We start from the raw sequence: 17323 nt of genomic DNA, 5'->3' as shown, positions 1-17323 counted from the left end.
GGTACCTCTGCCTGCACTCTCCAGGGGTCGGGGCTCAGCACATCCCAGTGCTTCCTTCGCTGTGCACAGTCCCCCAGCAGGGTGTGGCCTGGAGAACATAGGGAGAGGTACTGTGCAGATCCAGCATCTGGACTGCAGCCCCTCTCCCTGCTAGTGCTTGGCCCACAGCCTCCCCTTCCAGCCATCACCCCCTGTGTGGTCCCCATGTGGAAGCAGGTATGCTGGGCTGCAGCCCCAGAAAGAAGCCCTGGGACATGCTGAGCACCAGTCACGGGCAGGTGTGCCGGGCTGCAGCCAATACTTCCTTCCCTGGCTGCAGCCTTGCAAACCTGCCTGTAGAGGGTGCTTGGCATGTCCAGACTTCCTTCTGCACACCTGCCTACAAGTGGGTAGCATCTTTCTTCTAAAAAAAAGTTGCCAATAGGCAGCATGCCATTGCTCAATATCAGGATTGCAATTACATGGAATCTACTGTATTTTGTAAATATAATATATATATCACATATCACTCCCCAACTGACATTATTATACTGGCAAACATTTCTAGTGTAGACCTGGCCAAATACTGTATAGGAGGCTCTATCTATCATGCAGGTAAAACCATCCTATGCATGTGGGAAGAAATGAATACTTTTGCCATCACATAGCATAACATTGCAGTTGTAAACCTTTTTCCTAGCCCTTGAGGACTGTGGGATTGATCTATCTGATGCTTTCTTCAGCACAGACCACGTTTCTATCCCAATACATTTTTTCTTACCCTGGTAATAATTCTGAATTCAGCCTTTTAGCTCTACTTTCTCTTCAGACAAACATCTGCCCTGTTCCACCTCTGAATGTCAGAAAATGACAAACTGACGGCTGTGTGAGGAGTTGAAAACAATATATTTCTTTAAACTTCTCTCCCTTTCTTCACCCTCCTTTTCTGTTTCTACCATACCTCTGGCCTGTTTCCATCACCTTTCTCTCGCCCTGATCCTCCTTTCATCTCTTTGCACTGATACAGTCCCTCTTTCTTTGTCGTCTTTCTTGTTTTCTCTTTAAAAATGTAATAAGTTTGGATGTTGGTCTGGCCACTGAGGGGAAGAGATGGATGGTAGGCTGTCTCTGTTAAACAAAGCCCTATTAGTGATCCTTGAGCATCTGAAACATTGTGAGTAAGGCTTTCTGTCATTCCAAAATGGGGAAAGGCCAAAAACATAGAAACCTGATTTTGCTCTTCTCCCATCATGAAGCAGAAACAGTTGGACCCTCCTCTTCTCAGATTCTTAACTGCAGAAAAATAGTCTGGCTATCCATAGGGCCATTACAGAGCAGAATAACTAATAAATTTGTTAGTCTCTAAGGTGCCACAAGTACTCCTGTTCTTTTTGAGCCTGCAAAAGAAATTCCAGGTACTGGGTAATACAGTTGGCTCTTGAATCTGTAACATCATCACTTAGCACTTACATAACACATTTCAGCTATAGCTTTTGAAGTTTTATGAAGGAGGGAAACCATTTTTTCCCCATTTTACAGATTGGGAAGTTAAGGCCATTGCTACACACACCTTATAGAAAACCTTAGCCATGGTGCTACCAGGGTTGCAGGAGGGTGTTGTACTGCTTTAACTTGACCAGGACAGTTAAAGTAGTACACCGTCCCCGCACCCACTAATGTGGATGCAGTTACATCCATGGAAAGATGCTACCTTCTGATATAAGCTTATTCCCCTCCCATAAAGGAGCGAGCTATATTGATACAAGGCTCTTTTATACCAGTATAACTGCATCCAGGCTAGGGATTGTACTAATACAACTGTTATGTTTAGTGGGGTCAGGGGGAGGAACACGTTTACCCAAAATACTTATACCAGTTTGAGAAAAATAAATAAACCAACTGTTTAGACCAGGCCTTAGGCAGAGATTGTGTGACTTTTTCAAGTTGTCAGTGAGTTATTGGCAGAGCTGGGAATAGAATAATTTCTTCTGATTCTCAGTTTGGTCTCCTATCCACGAGCCCACACTGGTTCCACAGAGTTCAAAGTAACAACTTCTGATGATAACTTGAGAGATGATCGATATGAAGATGAAATGGGCACAGAAAAAGATAGACAGAATGGCAACCAAGATCAAACCAATTGGAAAAGCTGAATGTTATACCAATAAAATAAAAACCAACAGGATCTTATTAAAGGGGAAAAGGCAAAATACCACATTTATTGTGAATACAGAAAGAATCATAGTAAGCAGTTAGTTATAGCTATAACATTCCATTTCATCTCATATTTATTCACACATTCATTCATACACACACACACACACACAGGTTCTGCTAAGTTGTTACCATAGTTACCAGCCTTAGAGTTGCTCATGCCAAGCCACTGGCCAGGTGGCCTGGACACGAGGAGGGAGCAGAGCCTTGTCAGATGCTCATCTGATGCTCCTGGAAGTTGGTTTGCAGAATCAGACCCCAAAGTTCTCACTTTCTAGAGTCCATTTTTATAGGAATTTCTTCCTATGCCAGTCTATGGAAATTGCTTCATCATGCTGTTGCTGAATCAATCGGCAGATGGCACATTCCTGACGGCTCCGTGCTGCCTGATGTTATCTTGTTATTTGGTTCTCCCATTCTTGAGGCTGTTGGGTGGATTCCAGTCTGCCCTCCGGGGGGTCCTCTGATTATTTCCACTTGACGCCTTCTTCAGCCGATGGACACTGGATTCTTAGGCTGGCACCTCCCTGATCATTCAGTTATTATCCACACCAAGCATCCATCCACATACATTCTCCATCTCTATTTTAATCACAATTGTTAACAAAGCGAGATGAATACAACAAAAGGGTTGTTACAGAGTATTGCTTTGAGTCTCTCTCTGTGTGAGTACTTGTTGTTACAAAGAATTGCTTTGAGAACAGACTCTGTCTTAGAATGTACTAACACAATTAGCAGCTTGCAAGTTTCACACATAGAGGGAGAGAAACAGTACCAAAAACCAAGACACCTCTTAATTAGTAATATCCTGGAATTTAAACTAGGGGGAATCAAACTCATTTGTGATTTTAATACAGATCTTCTTTAATATGATCCAACAAAATGGGCACAGAAAAAGCTAGACAGAATGGCAACCAAGATCAAACCAATTCGAAAAGCTGAGGGCTACAGCTGACCACAAAGAACAGAACTGCCAGAAAAATCAGGTCAGTGCTAAAAATGTTCAAATTTTGAGAATTTCAGGTGACAATTCAAAGAACTATCAGAGCTTCTGAAAAGAAGAATTTCAAAGTGGCTGGGTCTGGATTTCAAGGAAGAACCAGTGCACCTTTAATGCTGCTACCTAAATGCCACATAAAGGGAATGAAATGCAAGTTACAACAGGCAGAACAGTAACGGCCATAGAACCAGAGTGGAAGGACAGGAAAAGATCTATCTTTTTTTTTTTTTATGCAACAACAACAAAAAGTCACTCATCATCGGTGGACATAAGCTTTTGTTGTTTCTGTACTAAAAAGAAAAGCATTTGACACTATACAGATTATATTGCTTGAGAAAGTTCTGCCTCAGTCCTTTTCCTAGTAAAGTTCAGGGTAATGTATTTAGAAAAGATGTATTTGTTTTGAAGCGTCAGCTCAGCAATGCAGCTAGTAAAGAAAATCCAGAAGTAAAATATTCTTGAAAGCAAAAAGATTTGACCGTGAACTCATGGAAGAAAATCAACACTAAAGAAACTCTGATAGCTGCTCAGTAAGATGACAAAACAATACTTCGGCCTTCATTTCTCTTTGTTCATTTGTTTTTTCATTTCTTTCACTATTGTCTAGTCTGATATTCCCACTCCCTAGGTCTTACTCAGCAATTAGAGCTAGTAGTTTGCTAAATCATTTATTTACTTTAAAAATAACTCTAGGGTACTTTATACTCTCTTAAAAGTTCTCAAACATTGATAGGTCTCAACTGTGCCAGCTGCTCTCTTCTCTCATGCCCCCTCCCATTCTGCTCTTTTTTTTTAGAATCCTGGAAGTTTATTCTTTGGTACTCAAACATGACTGAGAAACCTAAAGGAGACTGTGCAAGTGATTTAAACGCTTGTGAAAATGCCTTCCAGTGAGAGACTTTAAAGAGTTCTATCTGTTTATCTTTATCAAAAAGATTAAGAGGTGAATCGATTATAGTGTCTGGGTAACTTCACAGGGAGAAACTAATGAGTCTAAAGGGCTCTTTAAGTTAGCTGAGAAAAGCTGGCTCATCATTGTAGCTTGTCACTCCAGAACCACAGCCAAGACCTGGTTGTGTCATGTATCTCAAACAGTTCCTCCAAGGTACAGCATGTTGACAAGGGGCACTGCATCGGGGCAGGGGCACTGTTCAAATGTGTGTCTAGGCTCTCCATGTTCCCATTCCGGGTAATTCCTCAGGTTCCACATGGTCATTGTGTTACCAGTCTTTGCCACTCCAGCTCTTGCTTGTTGAACACTCAAGCCAGAGGAATTCAAATTAACAGTGAAGGTGATTAGCAAATGGAACAAGTGACCCAGTGAGGTGGTGGATTCTTCATCTCTTGAGGTCTTCAAATCAAGACCAGATGCCTTTCTGGAAGATATGCTTTCGTGAAACACAAGTTCTCATGCTCAATACACAATGAAATGTAGCTGAAATGTAATGTCCTGTGATATTCAGGAGCTCAGACTAGATGATCAAATGATCCCTTCTGGCCTTAAACTGTTAATCTGGATCACTGCAAATTAAGTTCTCCAAAGAGTGTCTATAGATGAAAGGACAAAAACTGCCATTTCAGGAATGGTTTTATACACACATTATTATTAAAACAAACAATACCCACAAAGGAGAATAAGGCCATTGGTTCAGCCGCTTCCTTCCCAGCACTGGCCTCTTAGCAGAGGCCAATCTGCTTTGGAGGCAGGGGTGTTTAAAGTGCCCATTTAACTAAGGAGCTAACTAGAACCCACTACAAGCCTTACTATGTCTGGTTGCTGGAAAGTCAGGGCATGGCAGGACGACTTGTCAGAAGGTGGCAATTCATCATGCTCCTGAGGGTCCAGGTGTCTTACTCCTCGAGATGCAGTAAATGATTGATGACGTGGCTGGACTGCCAAGCTGCTGCTCCTCAAATGGCTCTTGTTTTCCTGGCTAAACCCATTTAATTTAAAACCTCAGTATGCTAGAACAAGCTCTCATATGCAACTCATGTAAATAGAACATTATTATACACTGGATTCAGTAGTGCAAGTAAGCTGGTACGGTCAGGTAAGCCATACCATTAAGACATTTATTGCCGGTATGCCATACTGGAAAGACACATTTTCAAGAATGAATTGTAGAGCCCTGTGCAGATACAAACTTCTATCCGCAGATGTGGATATCTGTGGATAGAAATCGGTATTTGCTGAACCGCAGGGGTCTCCTGGGAACTGCAGTGACGAAAGGAGCAGAACGTGGGGCTGACGCTCCCAGGAGCCAGCGCACTGCGCTGACAGCTCCTCCGGCGCGGTGTACCGGTACTGCCCCCAGCCCCATCCTCCGGTGGGGCTGTACAGACCCCAGACAGGAGATGCAGCTGCGTGGAAGGGCTGGGGGCGGGGTTGGGGGCGGTAACCCTTCCAAAGTGATATAAGCTAAACTGGAAAAAAAAAACTTTCTTCTGTAATAAATGTAGTCACATGAGGAGTTAGACTGGTCTGTCTAGCTTGGTTTAATCTCACACCTTAGTTTATATTGGTATAACTACAGTAGTTTAACCATACCAGTATTATTCTTCAACTGGTAAAATTTTCCCTTGTAGGACAAGCCATCCACATAACACAGTCAAGAGACAACTGGTGGATACAGGCAGACAAGGGAACACAAAGAAATGATACAATACTGGTCAATATGATACACTGGGATCACAGCTCATCAGCTGCCTAAACATCAAGATTTTTGTAGGCATCACAGCAAAAGAGAGTTTTCAGAAGGGATCTGAAGGGGGACAATGAAGTTGTGTTGCAGATGTTTGTGGAGATTTCCTCCAAACCACAAGGACAGCACAGGGGGAAGCATTACAGTACCTGTTTGACCATTTAACAAGTGGGCAGTAAGGGCTAGCATTGCTGGCTGAGCAAAGGCAGGAGTCCACATCTCAAGAGCATCTGAGAGAGATTATGCTAGATGGAGATGGGTCTGTAAAAGGCCTAGAACATGTAGACAAGTAGTTTGTGTTGGATGTGTGCAGCCCATGGAGAGATACAAAGAAAGGGTTGACATGGTCAAAGTGATGAGCTAGGGCAACAAGTTTTGCAGCAGCATTTTGAATGGATATAAGCAGGGCCGGGTTACACTTGTCAAGTCCGAAGATGATAATGTGGTAGTTGCGATATGAGGTAAGAGCTGTAGCTGTGTGGATGGAGTGGAAAGGCCATATCCTATAGAGGTTTTTAGAGCTGTATTTGTACAGCACCTAGCGCAATGGGGCATGGATATGGATGGGGGCTTCTGGGCTGTACTGCAACATAAATAATAACTTAGTTGTATCGTTAAGTAACTAAATGACCTGATTTACTCAACACTATCTGACTAATTGAGATAAATGAACACAATACCAGTTTAACGTGTCTGGACTCTGCTTCCATCTTGAAGTGATAACATAGTTAATTAAATGTCCACTTAATTTGCCTGACTAATTAATAACAACTGAGAGTGTAATTAAACTCAGTGCTTTTAAGTGCTCATTCCCATCCCAGCATGCAAGGACTTAAAATGACGAGATCATAAAGTGTGAGTACAACAGAGCGCAAGACTGCTACAAATGAAGAATCCATAAAAAGTGACAGGCTACAGAATGAAAGGGTATTAACCTAAAATAAATTAGTGTCTGTCCCTCTCTGAAGCCAGATGGTCATATCAGCTCATTTTATAGGACTATAACAAATGTGTCAATAAAGTTTCTATTATAAGATTTCCAAGAATGTTAATACAGGTACTGCATTTACAATATTTAATCAAGGGCTGGCTGAGTCAGGGGAAAGGGCGTGGCTGAAACCAAAACTGACACTGGGATGTTATTTGTAAGTATTGTTGTAGTTCACTAACTAGTTTTCTTGCTCAGCTTTTTGGCACATGCAGGATAAACAGGAGGGAACAACCTTTCCTAACTATTCTTCGAGATGTGGTGTTCACGTCCATTCCATTAGAGCTGTGTGGGTGCCCAAGTGCATGGTTGCTGGAGATTTTTGTCTTAGTGGTGGCCATAGGGTCGGCTGTGGTGCCCCCTTGAGTGCTGCGCTCATGCATTAGTATATCAGGCGCCGCTAACCCTACGCCCTCTCAGTTCCTTCTTGCCGGCGACTCAGATAGAGGGGCAGGAGGGCACGTAATGGAATGGACACGAGCAACACGTCTCAGAGAACAACAGTTACGAAAGGTAGGAAACAGTTTTTTCTTCTTCAAGAGCTTGCTCATGTCGATTCCATTCTAGGTGACTCACAAGCAGTGCCAATGGAGGTGGGCTTGGAAATCACAGTTTTGTAGCTAGCGGCACTGCCCGGCTGAAGCCAGCATCATCCCGGGCTTGCTGGGTCAGCACATAATGGGATGTAGACATGTGGACAGACGACCAGGTAGCAGATCTACAGATCTCTTGGATTGGCACCTAAGCCAAGAAGGCCACTGATGACACTTGTGCTTTAGTTGAGTATACTTTGACTATCGTTGGTGGAGGCACACTTGTGAGCTTGTGCCCAAATAAATTGGTTAGTCTCTAAGGTGCCACAAGTCCTCCTTTTCTTTTTGAGCTTGTAGCAGTATCAGATGCAGGCTGTGATCCAGGATGAAATTCTCTGAGCAGATGCTGGGTGACTTTTTATCCTGTCTGCTACAGCAACGAACAGTTGTGTTGACTTACGGAAAGTCAGTCCTGTTGATATAAAAAGCCAGCACCCTCCAGACATCCAGAATGTGTAACCTGCGCTCCTCTTTGGAACTATGGGGCTTCAGAAAGAAGACCAAGTAAGAAAATGTCCTGGCCTGTATGAAACTGCAAAACTACCTTGGGCAGGAAAGCCACGTGCGGCCACAACTGGACCTTGTCCTTGTAGAACATGGTATAGGGCGGTTCCGACGTAAGCACCCTGAGTTCAGACACTCTGCCGGTGAAAGTAATTGCAACCAGGAACGCCACCTTCCAGGAGAGAAGGAGAAGAGAGCAGGAAGCCAGACACTCAAATGGAAGTCCCATGAGCCTTGACAGCACGAGGTTCCAATCATAGGGAGGGACTGGATCCCAGACACATGGGTAAAGATGCTCCAGATCTTTCAGGAATCGGACTGTCATGTCGTGAGTGAAGATCGACCTGCCTTGGAAAGGAGAGTGGAAAGTTGAAATAGCAGCCAGGTGGACCCTGATTGACGACAGTGACAGGCCTGGGAGCTTGAGGTGCAGGAGATCGTCCAGGATCACCTGCAGGGAGGCCTGTTTGGCCCAAACACACCGATCTGAGACCCAGCACATAAACTGTTTCCACTTTGCCTAATAGGTCACTCTGGTGGAGGGCTTTCTGCTACCCAGCAGGACCTGTTGCACTCTGGTTGAGCATTCCCGCTTGTCCGCATTTAGCCACGCAGCAGATGCTATGAAGTGCAGCACCTCCAGGTTTGGGTGCAGGAGACTGCTGCAATTCTAAGACAGCAGGTCTGGCCAGAGAGGGAGTCGCAGCGGCTTGGCTACGAAAGGTCCAGCAGTGTGCCAAACCAGTGCCGGCAAAGCCACTCGGGAGCTATCAGAATAACCCTCGCCCTGTCCCGCTTGATTTTCACTCTGTGGATCAAAGGCAGTGGCGGGAAGGTGAACATCAGGGCCCCTGACCATGGAAGTGGGAAAGCATCTGACAGGGAACCCCGTCCTGTTCGCTCCAGGGGATGAACACATGGCATTTCCTGTTCTGGCAGGGCGCGAACAATTCCATGTGGGGAGTGCCCCACTTCCAGAAGATCATACTGGCTGGCTCCGGATGGAGGGACCACTCGTGGTGAGATGAGAAGGTTCTGCTGAGGCGATCTGCTAGCACATTCTTGGTGCCAGGCAGGTGTGCGGCTACCAGATAAATGGCACACACAAGTGCCAAAGGTTGAGAGCTTCTTGGCAGAGGGCTGATGACCTGGCTCTACCCTGTCTGTTGATGTAATACATCACGGCGGTATTGTCCATCAAGACCTTCACCACCTTGCCCCTCAGGTGGGGGGCAAGAAGGCCTGGCAGGCCAGGCGAACCGCTCTGAGCTCCCTGACATTGATGTGGAGGGCCTGATCGTCCTGCACCCATCGGCCCTGGGTGCTCAGCTCGCCCAGGTGGGCTTTCAAGCTGAGGTCCAAAGGATCGGAGACAAGGGTCAACGATGGGAAAGGGGTCACGAAGGGAACTCCCTGCAATACCGACCTGGCATCCAACCACCAATCCAGGGATGACAGGATGTGATCCAGCACCCTGACCACTCGGTCTAGATCGTGTCTGCTGGGGGTGTAAACCCATGCCAGCCATGCTTGCAGAGGCTGGAGGTGGAGCCAGACATGATTGACCACATAAGTACAGGCAGCTATGTGGCCCAACAACCGCAGGCAGGTGTGAACCATGGTGAGCAGGTAGCTCCTCACATAGGAGATCAGATTCGACATGGCCTGAAAACGCACCTTTGGGAGGAGGGCTCTGGCTCGCATGGAGTCAAGAACCACACCAATGAACTCTGCGTTGGACTGGCCTTAAGGTGGATTTTTTTTCGTTTATCAACATGCCCAGGTCATGGCAGGTGGAAGGCACCAGATGGAGGCTTCTCTGTACTTGGTTGTGGGACCTTCCCTTGATGAGCCAGTCGTCGAGGTATGGAAAGACCTGGACCCCTCGACATCTGAGGTAAGCGGCCACCAGCACCATACATTTGGTAATAACCCTTCGGGCCAATGAGAGGACAAAGGGGAGCAGCATGAACTGGAAATGGCGTTCGCCCACTATAAACCGGAGGAAACGCCTGTGACTTTGGACTATGGAGATGTGGAAACAGGCGTCCTTCAAGTCAAGGGTGGTGTACCAGTCTCATGGATTCAGGGAGGGGATAATGGACGCCAGGGAGACTATAGACTTGTTGAGGCGTCACAGGTCCAGAATGGGCCTGAGGCACCCTTTTGCCTTTGGGATTAGGATGTAACAGGAGTAGAAACCATTTCCCCTCATGGTCCGAGGTATCTCCTCCACTGCTCCCAGGCTCAGGAGGTTCCCAACCTTCTGAACAAGGAGTTGCTCATGAGAAGGGTCCCTGAAGAGCGACAGGAAGGAGTGGGAGTGGGAAGGAGGGACAGCCAAAAATTGCAGAGTGTAACCGTGAGACACTATATCCAGCACCCAATTGTTGGAGGTGACTTGGGACCAGGCCGAACAGAAGGGACGCAGACTGTTGAGGAAAGAGCAGGGTGGATCCTGGACAGTGACTGAGGCGTCGCTCTCAACCACACCCTCAAAACGAGTGCTTCTGGTCCCCGGAGTGTTTTGCTGGACTGGGCTGTGCGGGTGAATGGGAGGAAGAAGGGCAACAGTGGCTGAAACTAGCATCTCTGTCCCTTCTTCTTGCAGGCCCCTGGAGAGACTGCCAAAGCTTAGGTGGCGGAGGCAGCTGGAACTGCTTCCTCACAGACTGCGATGTATGCATTCCCACTGAGAGAAGGGTTGCCCTGGTATGCATTCAGTCCATGCAGCCTTGCATCAGTCTGGTCTGAAAAGAGACTGTTTCCATCCAATGGGAGATCTTGGATGGAGGTCAGCATTTCCTGGGAGAGACCTGCAGTCAGAAGCTAAGAGCTGTGCCTCATCACCACTGCCGACGCAACCACCCTGGCTGCTGAGTTCACCACGTCATCTGGAGGGAGCACCTGGCAGCCACAGTGCCCTCCTCCACCTGGGTGCCAAATTCTTGGGCCAACTCCTGTGGAAGGAACTCCTTGAACGTATGGAGAGTCCCATAAGCTAAAGTTGTAATGGCAAGAGGGCCTGATGGTTTGCAGCCCAGAACTGCAAACTGGCCATCTAATAAATCTTTCTCCCAAACAGATCCAACTGTTTGGCCTCTTTATTTTTGGGAGTCAAACTGGTATGCCCCTGTTTGTCTCTTTCATTGGCCGCAGAGACCACCAGCGAGCTTGGGGGAGGGTGAGTACAGAGGTACTCAAAACCCTCTGCCAGGACAAAGTACTTTTGTTCAGCCCTCTTTGAGGTGGGAGGGATGGAAGACATTTCCTCTACCTCCAGGCCCAAGTACTGAGCCACCTGACACAGCAGGGCCTGAAGTTCTTTGAAATCATCTGGTGGGCTTGCCCTTGAGGGTCCCGCAACTGCCTTATCCGGGGACAAGGATGATGACTGCAGTGCTGGGGAAGGTTCCAGGGCATCTTCCCCCGTGGGGGAGGGAGGCTTAGTGGTGGGCACTGTTCCCTCTGCTCCAACCATCAGGCATGCCTCGTGCACCGAGCCTGGTGCCGCCAATTGCTGCTCCGAGGTGGTGGCCGATGAGCAGTGAAAAGTGGGCATCGCCACAACCGGCATTCCCCATGCGCCCCAATAAGGCCACTGTGCCGGCCACTGGCTGTGCTGCCAAGTCGGCAACATCAATGTTGATGCAGCCCATTCGCACTGTTGCAGACTAGGCAAAGGGCTGACCGGGCCTTCATGCCGGAGGAATCCCCTTCCGGTGACCACAGTGGGGCTGTCAATGCCTGGGTCTGCTTGCTGACCGTTGCCATTGGGGACCAGCGTCTGGAGCGAGGTGATCAGTGCCGGTATCGAGGGGACCGATGCTGGGGGGACTGAAGACGCGATGGGGAGCGCTCCCAGTATGCGGCTGACTGGGACCTGTGCCTAGAAGACTATCTGCAGGATGGTGAGTGGCGTTGGTAGTATGGCGACCAGCATCATGCTCTAGGATATCCGCGTTGAGACGGCGGTGACCGGGAACGTGGTGCTGGTGACCGAGGACGAGCCCCACAGCACCAGGGCTGTGGCTCTGGTGACTTGTTGCGTGGAGGTGGAGAGTGCTGCTTCGTCTCGGGGGATCGGTGGCACTCCACTGCCCCCGGAGGGGTCTTAGTGGCTGGCTTACCTTAAGGCTCGAAGACAATAGACAAAAACTGCTAGCCCTTGCAATGCAAGGGAAAGCACTCCGACTAACCACCATAGAAAGTAAGAAGGAACTGAGAGGGCATAGGGTCGGCAGCGCCTGATATACTGACGCATGAGTGCGGCACTGAAGGAGGGGCCACTGCTGACCCTCCGGGTACCGCTAAGGCAAACATCTCCAATGACGTGAGCAAGCACTCGACTGAAGAACCTAGGTTGCACAGGCAATCTTAATTCTGGCATTTCCTATCTTTTGAGTGCCTGACTTTGCAACCTCACATGTTCAGTTTTTGGTGTCTACTTTCCTAGGCTTTCCTGAAAAAAATGGAAATTCCATTATGTGGCATGATACTGATGCCCACATGGCTCATCAGTAGGGTTGGAACGTTTAGATTCACAGTGTAGACTTCTGCCACTTGAGCGAATAGAATGACTGGTCGTGGCAGTAGTCTGTTAACCTCTATGTGAACCAGCCACTGGAGGGGAATGAGACATGCTTTGTCACTGGGTTTCATGGATCTTTGCTGACAGCAGAGGAATGGTGAGACTCAGCAATCTTGGGTTCTTTTCCAAGTTCCAGAGGTAAGTGTGCTGTAGTGGTCACAGACACTTATACCCCGCTTCCCCCCAGCACAACCCTTTTTGCCCTTGTCTGTACCTGCTTGTCCCATCTAACCCTTTCAACTGGCTTCACACACACCCTGTCCAGCCCCGGCTTTCAGTCCTCATATCCTTGCCCAGCCAGTCCAGCCTCCCCGAGCTCTTCAAGCTCCCATTCCCACCCAGGGCCTCTCATTTGATCTCTCCACGCCTCAGGCCCTCCCCACCAGGCTCACTGTTGTACCTTCTACATTCCAGTAAGACAGCTCACTCCCGTTCCCCCGCTGCCTGGAAGCCAACAGCGGCAGACCGTCCCCCGACCTCCGCTCCTGTGCCTGGCTCCACAGCAGGAGTGGTGCCGGCTCCCCTAATGGTTTTGCACTTGCTCAAAGTTCCGTAGGCTGCGGAGCTGGGCGGTGGGAGGGAGGGCTGTGACCCAACCGCTTGTAAGCGGTAGTCCTGTACCAAATCAGTAGGGCTGCTGTGGGCGAGCCCTGGTGTCTTGCTCCAGCTGCCTGGTCACAACACCACTGAAATTTGACTCATACCAAATTTCAGTGAGTGACATTGTGACCTGGCATGCAGGATCACCATACCATGCCACCCCCCAGCCAGATATAGGGGTGTTATGAACTAAGTTCCCTCTAAGCTGCACAGCCGCGCAGCTGCCTATTAAGCCCCGCGCAGGGACTCAGGGCTGTGGCAGGCAGAGGCACCCCTCCCCGCCAGCCCCCGTGTGGACCTGCCTGGGCTTGCCACGGCCGGGGGAGAAGGAGCCCCTCCCTCAGCCAGGCCCAGCCCACTGAAGCTGCCGGGGAGAGGCGCTTCTCCCCCGGCCCCGAGCTGCTGTGTTGAGAGAGGTCTGGGGGGAGTTCTCTCTCTCCACTGCAGGCCCTGGGCAGTCTACACCCCAAGCCCCTCATCCCTGGCCCCACCCCAGAGCCCACACCCCCCTGCGCCCTCTGCCCCAGCCCTGATTCTCCTCCCACACTCCAAACCCCTCATCCCCAGCCCCACCCCAGAGCCTGCACCCCCAGCAAAGCCCTTCCCGGCCTGCATCCCAACCCTCTGCCTCAGCCCTGAGCCCCCTCCCACACTCCAAACTCCTCAGCCCCACCCCCACCACATGAATTTTGTTATGTGCACCAATAGGAAGGTGATGTGTCATACATCGCCTCCATATTGTGCACATAACAAAATTCATTCTGCACATGGATGTAAAAAATTAGAGGGAACCCTGGTTGTGCTCTGGGCACATGGGGAGCGTTCCCAGCCAGTGGAGCTTTGGGGAGTCCACTGACAACTCAACTGCTGGCAGCACTGGCTCAAGCACTGTGCGGGTAAGAGAGAGGGGAGACTCCCCAGCCGAGGGAGACCTGTGGTCCCCGTGGGAGGAGGGGGAGGCAAGTGGGGAGCAGAATGGGGTCCCTGCTAGTGGGAATTTGTCCTCCCCAAGAAATATCTGAATGGGTGCCACTGCAAAAGCAGCCCCTGGTTGCTGGGATGAGCAGTTGTAGGGAAAGTCTTGATCATCCCCAGGCTGGTGCACGTTGGATGAAATCTTTGGGGAATTTGGCTTCCAAACTCTAAGAAGTTTCTACTGAGTACATGAGAACTGAGATTTTTCAGAGGCTTATTACTTGGCCATATTTGGGGCATTTTCACAAGAATAGGACAAAACCTTTCTCTGACAGAAATGCTGTACTCCTGACAAATGTCAAGTCCATTCTCTAAAGCATGGGGATGCGAAAGCTTCTCAACAAAATGGTTGTAAAAAAAATTTTAACACAGGAAAAGCAACATATTTTACTTTAATCTCTGTCTTGGAAATGACTGAGCCATTTTTACTGAAACTTTCCAAAAAACTTCAGCCTAAGGCATGGAAGATTTCAACTGGCACGATTTAAAGTTTGGCAAAGTTATAAGCAACTGAAAACAGAGTCTGATAATGGAAAGTGTCAGGCAACTTTAATTATAGCCGGTGCTATCAGCTCCATCTATAGTAAGGAGGAAGGCTTGCCAACAAAAGAGATGTTTTAAAACAATTATTTGGTACAGTCAAGTTGTGCCCTTTGTTAGATTACGTAAATGCATGAACCTATTGCTACCCTCTTCCTTCCTCCCTTTCTCACCTGTTGTTGGTCAATGGTCACACACTTGTGGAGCATTCTGTCTTACGTTAGGGCCTAAGTGTTTGGGGCAGAAAGTATGTCTTCCTTTCCATTTGTTCTGCACTTAGTACAACTGGGCCCAATCCCTTAGCTCAGCTGCTGCTGATTAAGATTTTTAACTGAATATTTGTTTTAAGTTTATTTCATTTTTTTTCATGTTTTAAATATACAGTATTTTAAAATCCATATGGAGTGATAAGAAAGAGGGCTGAAATAATTTTTAGCCCAGATCTGAACTGTTGCACCATAAACAAATAATTCATTCTTTTCCTCATCTGTACATATTTCCTTTACTTTGTCAGAATACCTTCTGTCCTCTGAGGCTCCCAATCCTGCAAAGACATATGTGCAGGCTTCTCTTTAAGCACTTGGATAGCTGAGTTTGATAGAACTGCTCAGCAGCTTAAAGTCAGACACGTTATCTCTTTGAGGTTCTGAGCCCTACAGCTTGTAGGTTTTTTTTCTGTTTCCTCCATGCTTTTAGGTGTGGACATGCCCAGCAAGAGAATGGTGATGCTGACTCACTGTTTCCTATTCCTTAGTGAACTGGAGGGAAAAAAACACTTGTGTCTTGGGGAGACAAGCAGCTGTTTTGGGGAAACTCCTTTCTCTGAGTGGAGCAAGGGCAGCAATTTGGGGAAGGGGCAGTGAGTCTGAGACCTTCCAGACTGATGTGGAGACATTTATTTTGAAAAATCAGGAAGAAGTTGCATAGGGTGGAGTGGAAGAAGGGGAGCTGTGAATACCAAATGTTTACCTGTAGTCAATTGTAAACAGAGTGATAGTCTGTAAACAGCGGTCTCTGAATAGAATAATTAACAGGCACATGTGAAGAGATGATGGATCCTTGCTCATCAGACATCAAAGGGCAAGCCAGACAGTGAGGAATTAAGCACCACCAGAGAAAGCCACACAGCTGAATCTACATCAGCTTTGAGGGGCTGTTAAAATATCCAGTAGCCAGGTTCTGTGAATATTAGCCTGATCTTGCATAAGTCATAAGTAATGAAAGACATAGTATGTTATCATTTCATTTTAACTTTGCTTTAATAAAAAGTTGTAAACACAATCCAGTGAAGGAGGGGCACTGCCAGGAAGGGGGGGAAGAGATGGCCCCATAATGGATGTGTAGCTGGGGCAGCTCTTCCTGTGCGGTTTGCTATGACAGATCAAAGGTTTGTGGTTTGCTATGTTATAAAGACTGATAAAGTAGGTGCTTAGGTGAGCTGATGTTTGGCCATGTCTATACCAGCAGAGCCCCCTAGTGTAGATGCAATATATGCCAAGATAAGGCATTTTACTACCACTATCTCTCTGAATGACATTACCTATGCCGATAGACACACTCTTCTGTCAGCACAACTGCATCTACACTGAGGTTTTGCCAGCATGGCTGTATCGGTTAGGGGTGTATGTGTGTTTTTCACACCCCAGCCCACATAGCTATGCCGACAACATATTGTAGTGCAGACCTGGCCTTTACTCTGACAGCTCAAAGTAGGATCAGAAAGCAGAGGAGATGCCACAGAGATGGGAGGAGATGCTTCATTTTGATTGGTTGTTTTTCCTGTCTGTTGCTAACTGTGTGAAGAGAGTCCTGTAGTTAGTGCAGGTTGGCCAGTTCAATAGGAAACAAATGAACAGGGAAAAGGATAAAAAGAATTTTTTTGTATATAAGCTGAGATGCTTCCCAAAGAGTCTGAGGCAAGGAGAGGCTCTTTAAAGCTTGGTCTACCCATAAAACTTAGGTCGACATACCTGTGTTGCTCAGAGGTGGTTAAAAATTCACATGTCAGAGAGATGCAGGTAAGCTGACCTAAATCCCAGTATAGTCACCACTGGGCCAATGGAAGAATTATTCCATCGACCTCGCTCCTACCCCTCGAGGGGGTGGATTTACTACAGCAATGAAAAAACCTCTTCCTGACTGCAGTAAGTGTGTACACTACAGCATGGCAGCTGTGCTGCTGCAGCACCTGCAGTGCAAACATACCCTAAAGAGAGAAAAGTTATTTACAAAAGCCAAAACCCACTGAGTCTCCTCTATAAACTGCTGTGGCGATTGACTTTTGGCTCTTTTATAACCTTTGTTGTTGTATCTAAATTTGAATTAAAAATTCTAGAATTTTCCAGCCCATTTACTAAATGTTCTGTTGGTCAGTTGAGAAGTAAAAGAAAAATCCAAGTCAGGAAGGAAGGAAACAATCTTTCTTTGTATCTCAACCAAGAGTGCATATGAGGCCGAGCAGAACAAACCAGAGAACTTGAGGCCAAGCAACTTGAGATTCCCAGTGTCTTGGGTGGTCTTTGCCGTTAAATTCCATTACCGTCATTTGTGGAGGATGTTTGTCTTCAAAACCTGACTGAAACTGAGGTAAAAAAACATTTCCTAACCAGTCTGTACAGTATATCGTGAGCAGAGCAC

General features: G+C 47.5%; 1 long non-coding RNA gene across 1 annotated transcript in view; it reads right to left on the bottom strand.

The window, feature by feature from the left end:
- Positions 1–2166: 2166 nt before the first annotated feature.
- Positions 2167–17323, bottom strand: part of LOC125644154 (uncharacterized) — a 63677-nt gene continuing 48520 nt past the window's right edge. The window contains exon 5 of the long non-coding RNA XR_012670231.1: positions 2167–4741. This is a non-coding gene — a long non-coding RNA (uncharacterized LOC125644154). The remainder of the gene's footprint in view (positions 4742–17323) is intronic.

Source organism: Caretta caretta, chromosome 10, assembly GCF_965140235.1.
Source record: "Caretta caretta isolate rCarCar2 chromosome 10, rCarCar1.hap1, whole genome shotgun sequence".
NCBI classification, from domain to species: Eukaryota; Metazoa; Chordata; order Testudines; family Cheloniidae; genus Caretta; species Caretta caretta.
Note: the sequence above shows the minus strand (reverse complement) of the source record. Positions and strands in the feature narration are given on the sequence as shown.